The sequence below is a fragment of the Charadrius vociferus genome, unplaced genomic scaffold (assembly GCF_000708025.1).
Source record: "Charadrius vociferus isolate BGI_N301 unplaced genomic scaffold, ASM70802v2 scaffold62, whole genome shotgun sequence".
NCBI lineage: Eukaryota > Metazoa > Chordata > Aves > Charadriiformes > Charadriidae > Charadrius > Charadrius vociferus.
In genome coordinates this window covers 5,653,985-5,663,409 of record NW_009647419.1, presented here as the reverse complement: position 1 = coordinate 5,663,409, position 9,425 = coordinate 5,653,985, and the positions used below count along the sequence as shown (strand labels likewise).

The 9,425-nt window shown below is 41.3% G+C and overlaps 1 protein-coding gene across 1 annotated transcript in view; it reads right to left on the bottom strand.

Moving 5' to 3' along the window:
* DAAM2 (dishevelled associated activator of morphogenesis 2) overlaps positions 1–8,719 on the bottom strand; it is a 184,799-nt gene extending 176,080 nt beyond the window's left edge. Inside the window, exon 1 of the mRNA XM_009880466.1 lies at positions 8,571–8,719. The gene's annotated coding sequence lies outside the window, so the exon portion shown is untranslated. The remainder of the gene's footprint in view (positions 1–8,570) is intronic.
* Between the last annotated feature and the right edge of the window lie 706 nt (positions 8,720–9,425).

Here is a 9,425-nt window from a genome sequence, read left to right as displayed (position 1 = left end):
GGCTCCCGGGGCTGCCCGGGGCGGCGTCTGGAGCCGCAGCGGCGGGAGGGGTGGGCTCACCGCCTCCCACCCGGGCGATAACCATCGCAATACGAGACGGTTTCCTATGTGCTTCGGGAACGAGAGCAACACTCTGCTACGCAGCTTTTCATTCCCGGCTTTCAGGTGTTGCGGTTTTGGGGGTTGGTTTTTGGTTGTGGGGTTGGTTGTTTTTTTTCTTTCCTTTTTTGCTTCCTTCACGCCCTCCGCAGCGCAGGAGGGAATTCTCACCCGGCGAAGGCGGGGGCAAGGGCGGCAGATGCCCGCGCGTCCCCGCACGGTGGGCGCAGGGTCCTCTCCGCGGCGGGGACCGCCGTGGGGTGCAACGCGTCCACTCCAACCCTGTGCTCTGTGCCGCGGCACGCCATCCCCAGCGGCACTAGGACTAGGGATAGCCCTTGGCAGCTCGGATCATTTTGACCTTTAATGATTGTTTTATTCCCTGCGATGGAGAGGATATGACTTAACTAAATAAGAAGCCCTCATTTCCCATTTTTTCCTTCTCGGTCATTCTCCAGACAGCTTTAATCCCATGTAAACCGCTGTTTCTAGCATGTGTTCTGTTTTCTGACTTCACTTTCAACTATATCTGATATTAATAGCGTGATTAATATGGGGGAGTTGTCTGCCTCGTGTGTGTTGCCGTCTGCAGTGGAAGAAACCGCATCCTCTGTTAAACAGTAACACTGAGACTCAGAGATAGTAACACCATCTGCAAAATATCTCTCTTTTTTTTAAACTCATGGAATTATATGGTTTGCTCTCTGTACGTATAAGTCATTTGTTTTCATTACAACAGCTGAACTCTCATGATGACAACACCAATCAACACATGTCACAAGGCAAAGTCATACATATACAAATATGTACATATTTAATGGCACAACCAGAGAAAGCAAGTTACAGAGGAAAAATATCACCTTCAAACTGGCAGGCCAAAACAAAGAAGATGAGACCAAGTCACCACTGCCCTGTCCTCTCCTCCTTCACGTACACCAATGCACAACAAGCACAGAACAGGTACAAACTGCTAGCAAGCCAATGTGACTCCCGTTTCTTTGGTCCTATAGTAAAAGGACATGGGTACAAACCAAAAGGTGAATCCAGCCCTTTTAATGCTAATGGTCCTTCACAAACAGGCTCAGTAGGTATCCGCTAAGTATGGGCATGTGTACCTTCTACCCTGTAAGCAAAGTAGCCATTTAGTCACACTACCAAATCATAATCTTCAGCATTATTAGCCCTGTATTAAACCACAGGGATCCATCAGCGTTCCTCTGGCATGAGCTGTACTACGCTCCTGCCTTTCTCAGCATAAAGCCTGGGAAAGTTTTATATGATTTACACATGCAAACTACATGTGATGCATGGTAGCAGAGATTTTATAATTCCATCAGTTCACCCCTCCGTTCACACGTTTCCATTGGCCTATTAATCGTCACTTTCCACTCACATCTCTGCCTCCTACTTTTTTCATCTCATCCTCCAAGTCCCTGCCCCTTTCCTCCCTGTTTCCTCCTTCTGCATGCTAGGTACATATGCAGCTGATCCCCACCTAACTGTCTTGGTCCCCTCTTCTCCCCTCTATACTCTCAGTTTCTCATTGGAAGAGGAAAGAGACCTGAAAGGAGAAGTGGGAATGATTAACTGATTCCTCCTCTTGCTTCCCTCTCCTTCCTCCAGCCAAGGTTCTGAAGCCAGAAACCTGTATCCAGTCCTAGAAACTAACCTGCAGGAGCAGGCCAAGGGACAAGGGTTAGGTGGGCTCGCATTACTGACACTACCTCCCTTCTCAGATCAGCACACTCTACCATTTATTATGATACAGTGTAACCAAGATAAATGGCCCTTGTCTTGTTCATTAGTTAAAAGTTAACAAAACACTCATCTTTAAGACAAAGCTGGTCATCCATTTGATGCCTCAGCTAAGGTTATTCTGATATATTCAAAACAGGCAGAGTCTGTCTACAAGACAACAGGGTAAGGTGCTGCACTGGATGGGGATTTGATTGGCAGACACCGGTGACTGAGAGAAACCAGGGCTTGGGGAGAGCTAAAGTGATGCTCCATTGCTCTGCACAAAACAAGAACATGCAAAACACAAGAAAGTGGCCAGAAGGACATTGGCCCAGCATGATCTAACCACCATAAACATTAAGATAAAAAAAAAAAAAAAAGAGTATCTGCTGTTTCTTACATATGTTGCTCCTTACACTCCTCATAATCCCATGGGAAAGCTGCCCTCCCCCCCACCGCAGCATCTGGATTGACATTGACAGAGCATTGTCTAATGGTTACAGCACAACTCCTGGTTTCTATTACCGGCTGTAGGAGAAATGTGTGGTATATTAAATAAAATAAAGGGCATAGAATTCAAATTCTGCTGCATGCTTCGATATTTAGTCAGCAGTAAATTAAACTAGATAAATCACTGATTCTTTCTGTGACTCTGTTTCCCCAATAACAAAAAAGTATATTAAACTCCATTATGTAATTCAACACTTGTATTAGTAACAGCTTGGGATGAAGGATGCCAGAGAAGCCAGCTTTTTATTATTAAATACTGGACTGCAGATACCTCAGTGAAAACTGAAAAGTGCTGCAGTTTGCAAAAATGCTTGATTCTGCAGAGCAATCCCCTTTGCACAAGAGGTGACATTTAATAGGAGCTATTTGAGCTATTTTGGTGTCTTAGCTTATAGAGGACAGCAAAACCAGAAGACATCCTAAAGTTATCAAGAAAGTAAAAAGGTAGGTTTCTCTTTCTGAATAGTGTATCACATAAGGTCTATATCCCAAGACCGCACAAATATACTTACAAAGGCAGTTCCTTTTGAATTTAGGAATAAGACCAATAAAGAAATCACCTGCCTATCCCTATAAGCATTTTTAGGCTCTCATGACCAAGGTCAAAACCAAAAAGCTATAGTATGCCCTTAATAGTAATGAGTGAAAAGACAAGGGGAAAGGGACATACAAAAACAAATAGATTATTTGCTGCTCAAAAACAGATTCCTTTTAGAACACAGAAGCAAAAGCTTCTGTGAGATGTTGTTCCACCTCTGGAGATATCAACTGTTTGTTAGATCCCTTGTCAAAACAAAAGGACACGGGTATATTAATCTAACAACAAAAGTGCCCATTGTGAGAGGAGACCCAGTGCCAGGCTGCCTGCTCCATCTGACAATGAGATTAAACACCATGGCTCTGTGAGCTCGGCTGCATGCCTTGCCTGACACCACCACCCAGTGCAGCCACAGGGTCAAAGACTTCTGCTCAGGCACCACAGGCTACAGAACTAGCAAGACTTTCATACCCTCCCTCCAAAGATTTTTTTTGCACGTCTTCCAGTCTCCGAAATACCAAACAATGTTTTGAGCGTCTCTTGAGTGTGACATGCAGAGCAGTGTTACTACGATACGCTGACATTGGATGTAACACAGTGATGGAACCATCGCTATCCTTACTTATCAGAGCCACAAGAAATCCTCTCCCCTGTCTCTGAGAGGCTGAAATGATGCATATATAGTCAATACAATACAGACATGTATATATATTCTCTTAGTTTTCTTAGTTAGTCTTCTAAAATTATTTTTAGCTTTGGGCTCAAACCACACCATCAGATCTAAGGGCTGTATTCTACTTCCACTGACTTCCTGATGAATAAGGATGGAATTACACTCCAATTCAGGAATATATAAATTGCAGATTAAAGCTTTTCAGTACTAACTCACATCTTTAATGTGTTAATAAAGCAGTTTGAGAACTTGCTTTGAATTTTAAAAAAGTAGGGATCTGGACAATGCTCATCTGAAATAATGTTCATTATTCATTAAAAATTAAAACTATTAATGCCACAAGATTGCTTTCCACTTCATGAATCACAATGTGTGTACATACCTGTGCATACAGGTATGCACAATGTGCATACATACCATATATGCATTTACACATGCACACGCATGCAAATGTTTGAGTGAAACTGAGACAGAACTTACTAAGGCAAGCTTGCGTCTGATGTATTGTTGGTGTACTTTTTTTTCTGCAGCATTCCTTACACCATGGAAAAATACATTTTAGTTAGCTCACACTACAAACCCAGTACAAACATTTATTTTTGGTGGGTTTGGTTCTCTCAGTTGAAAAAAAAAATGTTGAAAGTAAATAAATTGGTTCCTAGAACTTAAGCGTTATCAGGTCTGTAGAAGTTGTGCAGTTAATAAAAGTTATGGCCTTCACCATGAAGATAATGTTCCTTGACAATGCCTTAAATCAATATACTACCTATCAAACTACTTTTACCAATTGTTCTTAAATAAAAAGATTTTGTTTCCATATTAAAAAATGGTCTACACCACAGATTTTACATCAACTACAACTACAACTACATCAAAATCTGTATCCACCATAATAAGATGTAAGTTGTTGTTTTGGATCTTTCTGGATTTCAGTTTCACCCTTTTCCCTGTGTTTTTTCTGTTCACAGCTCCTTCCCTTTCACTGACTTCTCAAGCCCGTTATAACCCGCCCTCCTGTATTAGTCAAGATTTAGTGAGTGGTCTGCACAAGTTGTTTGCTGACAAGGGAACAGGCAAACCCAAAAGAAAAGCCAACAGTAGTTGCTGCAACTCAGGTAACAGCTATGGAAAGAGGAAAAAGACATTTGCTCTTCAGAAAGCAGAAAAAGTTTACAAGCTCTTAGAAAGCAAAAGTCAGAGATTACTCCAACTGAAGGGAAAAAAAAGAAAAAAAATGTGGAAATTTTACAGGAATTGTCTCATTTCTCCCTTTAGTTTGTCTTGGCATTTCTCAAACATTTTGAAAGTGTAACTCTGTTTCCAGATAACAGCCCAACTCAAACCCAGATCCCTCAAAGCAAGGGAGACAGAATCAGCCAGAATTAGATTAAACTTCCTGCCACCAAAACATTGATCATCTGCCAGCAATTAAAGGTAGTTAGCAGTCCCTGACTAGTGTAAACATTTGTAGCCAGCAACTTCACCCTGACTTCATTTGTCTACCTTGAAGAAACTTGGGTTGTGTTCACATCTAACATCTTATGACCGTTTTGAACCTATCCATGATACTTTCTCAGGGATAACAGACCAGAGTTTTAGAAAAAAAACAACAATTCAGCTGAACTTCAGATTCTCTCAATTTATTCGTGCTTTTCAGTTAGCAAAACAGAGGGCACAGATTTGTAAAATGGAGTCTTCCTCTGCTTTCCCCATCATTTTTGAATGCTTCCTTCTATTCTGTATATACCTTCTCATCTTCCAGAGAAATAATTTAAAAAAAAATCTATATTCTAGCAAATGGTCACTTTACAGAAAATGCAGCATGCAGACAGGTGATCTGTATCACAAACATTAGTAACCACATGTTGTTGGCTGTATCTACTAAATATCTGAACTAAGGAGGGCTGGAGTGAGCTTGTCCCTAGGCAGCTGCTCCAACAAAAGTCTGTATAATAATGTTCCTCAACATTTTTCATTTGAAGGATTTTTTTGCCTCCTTGAAAAAATCCAAACGCTACCTTGGGCTACGCTGTAACATAGGCCTTCACTCATAACAATTTTAAAATTAGTTTGGGCTCTGAATGGGTCTCCTTTTATTGCCCTGATTTATGTGCATGGATTTGTTTAGCTGCATGGTGGGGAAGGGTGCGTGGGCTTTCTTAAGTTTTGGAATTGTTTAGGAAATGCCCGATGTTGTATTGACCATCATTTAATTAACAATGATCTAGCTCAACATGTGTTGTTCCAGCCAAGAATATGGCATTAATACAGTCAGAAATAAAGTCAGTCTCTAGCTATGAACACACAGACCTCAGTGAGTTCCAGGAAAATCAAAGCAATGTCTATACAAAGGATGATGGAAAGTGAAAGGGAAAGGCTGTTTCGACTGCTTATTCTGATACAGGGGCTAGGCCAGATCTTTTACTCTGGTTGACTGGTTAGAACAAAACCAGACTGAAAAGTAATGGCAGTTTTTTAACAGCCCTTGTGACTCTGTGGCCTATAAGCTGGTCAAGGTATGCTAAGACTCAGATGTCAACTTGGGGTTTTGTGAATGGTACTTGGCTACTACTGGATCCTGAAACATCTGCTTAGCAGGCAGGAAGCTTCAGCTAAATATCCTCTTCTTTATAGCACTGGTGACAGATCTATCACACTGCTCCTATTCTACCTAGGAAACCCACTTCCTTCAAAAGTGACTTCAAGGTTGCCAGTTCTGCATGCTTCTGAGAGCTTTGCAGCACCTCATTGGAAAAAAAAGTAGCTGGAGCAATAAGTCCTGACTCCATCTGTGGGGCTGGGCAGAGGACAACACTTGCTTACTGTGTATTCTTTGCAGAAGAGCTAGAAGGATTAGTTATGGTTGGTGTGGCTTGCTAAACTCTGATTATTCACGTCCTCTGAAGTTTACATGCAAACTAATTAGCAGCACTGATCCCTTAGTAAGAAGCTGAACGCAATTAGGAAGGCAGCTGACCTTATTATAGCAATTAATTGCAAATGACATTTCATTTCAGTACTTGATGGCCAAGCTCTTTATTCTGGGTTTTGGGGCTTTGGTGTTTTGTTGTTGGGGTTGGGTTTTTTCCCTCCATTACACCACTGTTACCCACCCTGATTTTTCCTGGACACAACTTCCATCACATAGAATCTGTCCTATTTTGTGACACATGCTTTCCTGCAGAATACTTGGCTTTCTTTGCAGGAATTCCTGTATGCTTAGGAGTCCTGGAAATGGGACAAAGTTCCTACGGAAAGGTGGCTCCTTATTTCTAGGCAAAGGATGCTGAATTACTCTCTTGGAAATCTGCTTGACTGGGAGGGTGAGGACCAGGGAGAAGAAAGGTGTAAGCCATCTTTGTTGTACTTGGCAAGATGGTTCAGTTCACTGGGAATGCAGAGTACCCATGCTTCAGTGAAGTGCTAGGTAGCTGTGTGTGATTACCAGAAAGATTGAGTTGCTCTGGAGACAAAAAAAACCATTGCTTTCTCTGTGAAACAGTTGACTGGGATATGAAGAAGGGCACGCCCTGATTCTGCAAGGTTTAATTCCATCGTGGTAGTCTGAGCCAGGAGGAGACTTGGCGTATGCCAAGAGAGCATCACTTAACTAGCACCTAACTTTAACTAGGTAGTGGCCTTGATTCTGTGCAAGATGTTCATGCACAGAGACTGGGCTCCTAAAATCATTGTTTGCTCCTCAGCCACTGCACATGCCAGAGAAGAAAGTGGTCACCTTGAGGGATGTAGCTAATCAAGAATGAATTAGTCAGTTTTCCAGAAGACTTCAAAGATGTAAAATGGTAATGTTCTAAAATTATGGGGAGGAAATGTGTTCCTCTTGAATATATATTAATACACAGCTAGAGAACTGGAGCTGCGAGCAAAACATCATACTTTGTTTCACATAATAGAATCTGAAGTTTAGCATTTGTATTTTTTTGTATTGGCTGTCTATGAAGTTCTAACAGCTGTGGGAACTATTTAGGATACCAACAGAGGGGCAGGATCATGCCTATGGAAACAACTGCAGGAAACTTACTGCTCAGTTCAGCAGAAGTATGACTGAGCTTGAGCCCTGACAACTGATTCACCACTGCCCTGCTGCATGGTGTACTCATTTACATCAGTGTGAAGCATGCACCAGCTTAACTCAGCCACACTTTACACTCACACTGCGCTCACATAAATACCGCTGCAGAGTGCCTGGCAGTAGAGAACTGGGTCACATGACCTCACAGCATTTCCGATCCTGTAAAGTGGAAACACCATAGGAAGAAAAGGTTTCGCACTACTTTGTCTCTAAGTGATTGCTGCAAGCACTGTGAGAGAAATAGAAAGGACACTGAAAAGCATGAGACATTAGGTGTAATTAGGCTTCACGCACAAATTGAATGCACAAGCTCTTCTTAATAGATTAAAGCCCTGAAGGATTCTAATTTGCACCAAGGATGAAGATGCTGACACTAAGTTTTATTCTAATTGGTGGCCAGTCTGGAAGAATAAAGGACAGGAGAAAGAAAGAAAGAGGAAAAATACAGCATAAAATCACGAAAATTACTCAACTATCATTTGTAATAAGCGTATTTACTAACTTAGAAGAAATGCCTCCAGTTTAGACTATAATTACAATCTAAACCAAGTTAATATGCTGGCCCTCAGACTGAGTAACAGCGTGACTAACACTTGTAGCACAGCCTGAATACAAGTTCTGTTCTGTTAAAATGGTGATGGTATAACGAGAACAGATGGGGTAGGAGGTTACCATTTTTATAGCGTTAGGATATATGTTGCTTCTAAACACACCTGGTTTGTCTGTAATTGGGGACAGTGAGGCCCTGTTTGCTGTAACCTTGTTCTAAAGTTAAAAACCACCTTGCAATAGATAAAAGATTCCTCTTGCCTGGTGAATGTAGGTAACATCACAGAAGTGTAAGAGAACAGTGATACCTAAAATCTTGTTCCCAGGTATTCTGTTCCTCTCCCATTCCCCACATGCAAATCAGAACTAACCTGGATGATCTGTATAGTTTCTGATTTGCTCTTCTGTCTCTCTGTGTAGGTCTCTGTGTTCAGTTGAGGTCCTCACAGTGTAGGAAGAGCCCACCTTCAGATGAGTTAGTACAGCTGTTTTGACTGTAGAGATGGTCTTCTGGAGAAACAATTGCAAATAAATAGTTCCTTTTAGCTTTCTATCAATATAAAATCCATCTCCAATGTTTTGTCACTTTCAAAAGGAAGTACAGAAGAAATACATACAGAGGTTCCTGTATGGTCTCTGTTAATTTCAGTACAGTGCTGGTCTTCCAGTGTTTTGATGAAATCACTTTGTCTTAAACTAGAATGATTTGAAGCACATGCTTGACACTAAGCAAGAGAAGATGCAGGTAGTAGGTAGTATTTGGGCACATAAAGGCAAGAAAAAACTTAAAGGTTTCTTTGATGAAGCACTCAACAGTGCTCTCCATACACTTCAAAATCAAACCCAATATGAGTATCCTACATGTACCATTATATCTTCAACACTGATTGCATCTGCGTTATAGACAAATTGTTGATTGCTTACTCTGCACATTGAGTCTGGGGATTGCAAGTGATCACTGATAGAAAAAAAGAAACAAATTTGTCTGCACAGAGTATGAATAACATATACAAAGACAGTTTTCAGCTGGTGCAGAACTATTGGCTTTGGCTTCTTTGTATCAGCTGCTCTAGACAAGATGACTTCCAGGATTTAGGAGGAAATCTGTTACGAATTATTTACTTTTATCATTCAGCTAATTTTCTTGTTGTTGGGTTTTTTTCATTATTTTTTATTAAAGCCAAATGATTGTGCTCCAGGACATTCCACAAATGCTGCTGTTCTGT